Source organism: Sinocyclocheilus rhinocerous, unplaced genomic scaffold, assembly GCF_001515625.1.
Source record: "Sinocyclocheilus rhinocerous isolate Xijiao unplaced genomic scaffold, SAMN03320098_v1.1 scaffold1285, whole genome shotgun sequence".
Classification (NCBI taxonomy): domain Eukaryota; kingdom Metazoa; phylum Chordata; class Actinopteri; order Cypriniformes; family Cyprinidae; genus Sinocyclocheilus; species Sinocyclocheilus rhinocerous.
This window is the reverse complement of record NW_015645559.1, coordinates 833531-839069: the sequence shown is the minus strand read 5'-3', so window position 1 is coordinate 839069 and position 5539 is coordinate 833531. Positions and strand designations below refer to the sequence as shown.

Here is a 5539-nt window from a genome sequence, read left to right as displayed (position 1 = left end):
ATATATAAACAAACAATTCTTTTATATTTGCACAAATTTAACACATATTACTTATATACATACTACAAAGATAATTAAAATATTATAATAAATGTCTAAAATATAAAATGTGTAGATATCTATATAAATCTAGATACATAATATATGTATATTTGTGTGTGTGTGTGTGTGTGTGTGTGTGTGTATTATGTGTTCGTGTTTGTGTATATGTGTGTAATGTGTACGTGTAATGTGATTATTTGGTACAAATAAAAAAATATGATAATAATAACATTATGTAACCTGTATAGGGTGTACATTTCAAATGTTAATTTTGTACTGTAAAACAATTATCATTCATTTTATTAATTAGCATTTCACATGTTTAATTTGTTCTTTTTAAAAACTAATTTTCCAGACAAATTTAGGCTTGGTTATAATTTGACCATACCAGTGAAATCGGATCACAGGATCTTGTTTAGCGGCCAAGTCTGTGTGTAATGTCTCAAAAATGGAACTGAATGTTTTATAATTGGTTCATATCAGTTCAACATCTCCAGTCTTTTCCCTAAGTGCACCAGCGGTCAGATGAAGCACTGTAGTTCATTAAAACTGAATAAACACATCATTGGTGTGAAACAACCTCACAGAATTACTTCCTCGGGACAAAAGGACTTTTGGTTCCAAGCTGGATAGAGGATATTCAAGCTGAAGCATATCATGACTGCAGTTGCAAACAACAGATACTCTGTTATAAAAGCTGCTTTGATAAAATAGACCGTGTCCCTGGTTTGAGGTCATAACAGCCCAGAGTATGAAGCTTACAGCCCTCTGTATAGAATGTGGGCAGGATGTCTCTTAATGGACTGAGGTTTTTTCCTTGTCTGTCAACATAAATGGAGAGTTAATGCAGACATACAGACATACAACAAATAACCTGTTTACAATATTGCTGAATCATCTTCCAAGGTAAATCTCTCACACCTATAAATAAAAGTAAGACCCAGACGGATATACCATTAGACTGATTAGGAATGAGACACATTCCAAAACCCTTAATTGTTTGAAAACTCTCACAAATACACCTCCATATCTGTCTATTACGCACAATGCCTTAAACCAAAACGGAACTCAAAGGCTTCTCTCAGAAAACACAAAGACGTACAGGATGATCCAGGATGAATATTTCATAAGCTTCACCATCTGCAAGTCAAAGAACAGGATGGGGCGAGCATCCACGTCACTGTAAAACGTTACAACATGGAACCACACTGACCCTTGTGAAAAAAGTGCACTTAAGTGTATTGATCGTTTACTTGAAATCCTTAAACTTCATTTTTTAAAACGTATATTTCAGGTAATATCATTTATATGAATTAAAAAGTTACATTAGTATACTCTAAAGCAGTGTTTCCCAACCGGGGTGCCGTGTAAAAAAATCATTTTTTAATATTTTTAAATTGCTAAAATGTTCAAAAAAGCATCTATTATATAATATTTTTTTATTCACTTCAAAGTTTTAAATCAAGCTATCTTGTGCTACTGCACCAAAATTACCCCACTGTAAAATTAAAAAAACACTGAGTGAGCAAAAATTTGTGAGATAGCTAGTTATAATGGTAATTAAATAATGTTTACATATGTATAAAAGCCTACATTAAAATCTGTCATATAAATTGGTCTCTTCATTAGAAATTAGCCTACTGATTGCCACCATTGATGGACATTTTTTTTAAATAATATTAAAAATATCTGTATGGCATTATATTCTGCAGTTCTTCCCTGTTTTACCGAATATCTATACTTTTCAAATTATCATATCGAAGTTAGAAATTCAAATATTGTGACAATTAATTTTGTAGGGTGCCACAAGTTTGTTAAAATTTCCAAAGGGTGCCGCGACTAAAAAAAGGTTGGGAAACACTGCTCTAAAGGAATACATGTTTTTACATAGTAAAGCATCATTTAAATACGATTGACAAAATTTGTGCATTCAATGGTATACTGTTCTTTACTATAATTCTATGGCTGCATGATTTTGTGGGGGATTGTTATTACTAAATCAAAATATTGAGTATTTAAGAAAAATAATATTATAATAATTTTAGTTTATATCTGTGTAATGAATAATTACTAATATTTATGGCTGTCTTCATCATTTTCTTTTATTTAGACAGAAATCCACAAGGGGCCCTTAAAGCTTCTCTGTAATTTGTTACAAATTACTTTTACTTGAACACTACTAAAGTGAGTAGAAAAAGCACTCAGAAGTTGAAAATTCTACACATAAGATACATTGTAAAACTATTTAAATAGTCCTTAAATACAACGAAGCTGCAATACATACTGACACACTGACAAAACAACTGCAGCCTTGGTGAACATAAGAGACTTTTTTCTTTGAACTTTTGGTATTGTATGAATAAAGTATGAACTCTGAAAATATAAATAAATATATAAGTAAATATATAATTTTCATATTTTTAGCTTGTTTAATAAGTCTAATACACAACACAAATAAGTTAAAATTTCTTTGTATATTTAATTTTTTCCTCATATTTACTGAGAAAATCATGCTGTGCTCAAAACTTTCCAAAAGACAGTAAATACATTTGTCTGGCTGGTTGTGCAGAATTATTGGAATGATTTTGAGATTCGGAAAAACAAAAGATGGCGATGCTGATAAATACACGAAACTCATGTAGACAAACTGACCTGCGCCCAAATTAATGAGAAGAGGAAAGAGAGAAAATAAGATACAGAAGGAAGAGAGCGGGCGCAGAGCACAGATGGGCGGTATGATTCCTCTCGCTGAGATGAGACATGCATAAAATTTAAATATTGCCGGATCAGTTGTGTCTGGCTGTGCAGCCCATCATCCTCAGCGATGGTGCGGACTACTTAGCCGAGACAAACGAGTGGGTATGCGTGTGTATGTGCGTGTGTGTGAGAGAGAGAGAGAAAGATGGGGAGGGAGGTGGCACAGAGTGATACAGTGGTGCTGAAACAAGACAAGCAGCCAAAGTCTCAGGATAAGTAAGTCTGTGAGGAATGATAATGAACCAGAGACAGGCAGGCTGAGTGGAAGAAGAAGACTACACACGCACACAGCCACACACACACACACACACACATACCATATGACACTGCAAACGCAAACACAATAGAGAATTTCAGAGTAGGAGTTGTGTCACTCCAGCGCTGGGGTCACTTCCGTTTCCATTCATTACATTCAGTGGATTATTCAGTGCTTCACATGAAAAATCAGCTCTCAGATTTTGTGCTTCAAGCACAATCACTAAATTTACTATAGAGAAATGTATGGAAAACATGTTTCCTTAATGATTCCATAATGATTCTTAGTAGTTTTGAGATATATATATACATAGTAGTATAGTAGTTTTGAGATGTGTGTGTATACCTGGTATTCCCTATGTTATGGATCCCCACAAGTATAGTAATAATTTTATAAATACATTTTGACCTTGTGGGAATATTTTTTTTTGGTCCCCATGAGGAAACAAGCTTGTAAATCATTCAGAATGATGTTTTTTGAAAATCTAAAAATGCAGAACGTTTTGTGTGAGAGGAAGGTTTAGGGTAAAGGGGATAGAAAATGCAGTCTGTACAGTATAACGCCCCATTATGTCCCTATAAAGCATGGAAATATATGTGTGTGTGTGTGTGTGGTATACCCATGCCCACATATAAATAAATTATATATTATGCATCTTTTACAAAGTTTTCCTAAATTCTAAAATAATTTGAATAATCCTGCATAATCAGTAAGATAAACATTTCATTTTAATAGTATTTTTGTTGTTGTTGTTTTGAGCATAGCATGATTTTCTCATCAGCAGAATTCAGGAAATATGAGAAAAGTTTAAAACATACAAAATATTTGAAACTTATTTGTGTTGTGTATTACGTTATGCAAATCACACACTGTTAGCAGGATCAAAACAAGCTCACTTTTTATTAATGTTTCAGCTTTTTATTATGTTTTATAAAGACGTTTATATAGAGAGAGTTTGCAAACACTGCTAATTAAAAATTGGTTGCATGATAGAATGATTAATCACATATCTGCTGATAAAAGCCTTCATGAAGAAGATTTAAAGAATTTACGTAGCACTGAATAGAAAAAGAAACAAGCTTTAGCCGTCAATATACAGTTTGTAGGTCAATGTTCACAAGCAGAAGAACATCTTTGTCCATTAGAGTATGTTGCATCTCTTATTTCGAATCGAATATGACTGAAAGTAACGGCTTGTGGTTCAGCGAGTGAGTCAGATGTTAATTTGGTAACCACTCCGACTATTTCAGTGTGTAAGTGAGACCTTTTAGAGTTTGTGTGTGACTCATTTGTGAGTCAGTTTGTCTGACTCATTAAAAAGAACTAACTTTCATTTTACACTGTAGCCTGGTTGTCTTTTCGTCTTAATTCAGCCTTCAAGCCCATATCTAAAATATTTTCTTTTGCCGTGGTGCTACAGTTCAACAGTGCAACTTAACTAGCAACATTCTGTGAAGCTTTCTTCGTAGCTTAGCTCCTTTTTCTTCAAAGAAACAAATAGTGTTGGTAGCTAAGCTTGCAACATTGTTTTGGTGGGTTGACCAACATTGCACATCACACAAGAAGTGGCATAGGAAATAGTGACAGCAACAAACCTGAATGTATAAAAAAGATGACACCAGAGATATCTGAACATTTGCTGACAAACAACACATCACAAGAAATCTGTGCTTGCATATGTTGTGCTAATGAACTCGGGGCAAAGTTTCTTTGAAATAAAACATCTGCTAAATGAATATGCAAATGGATTGAGTATCGTTAACCCGCAGGGTGCAAAAGCTACTGAGCATCTGCAATACTATTACCTAAAGCTCACACTAATGTGAGTTACTGCTACCAGGTTGTATGAACACGCTGTATAATGTGCAATATTTTGTAGATGTGGGGTAAAGAAGGCATTAAAAAAGATTTATTTTCTATATGAAAATAAATGTGAAATCCCATGCATCTTTTCTTTTAAGAGAACTTCAGAAGGAAATGCTGGGTAACTACAGCTGAAAAATAGAAAATTCTTTATAAAATGTTTTTATTATTTCTCATATTTGCATGCTAATCAAGGATTGGGGTCATGAAAAAATTCAATCTGCCCAATGAATCAGGTTCCAAAGGACCTCAAAGCAATTCCGTTGGCTGAAACAACCTTTATTGATAACTCTATTCAGTGCCTGCATTAGAAATCCAACAAAACTGCTTTAGAAAGTTGTCCGAACTATTTTATTATAACCATTAATTAATAACTTTTATATTATGTTACATATAATACAACTGAAGCTAAAGATTATGAAATTAAACTTTTTTCATTCTTTGTGTTTTCTTAAAGGGGTCATCGGATGCCCATTTTCCACAAGTTGATATGATTCTTTAGGGTCTTAATGAAAAGTCTGTAACATAGTTTCGTTAAAATTTCTCAATGGTAGTGTAAAAAACACCTTTTTTACACTGTCAAAAACAGCTCTTTTCAGAGCAAGCCGTTTTGTAGCATTT

The 5539-nt window shown here is 33.3% G+C and overlaps 1 protein-coding gene across 2 annotated transcripts in view; it reads right to left on the bottom strand.

Annotated features, from left to right (window-relative positions):
- Nucleotides 1-5539, bottom strand: part of tmeff2b (transmembrane protein with EGF-like and two follistatin-like domains 2b) — a 77395-nt gene that overhangs the window by 62194 nt on the left and 9662 nt on the right. The window lies entirely within an intron of this gene.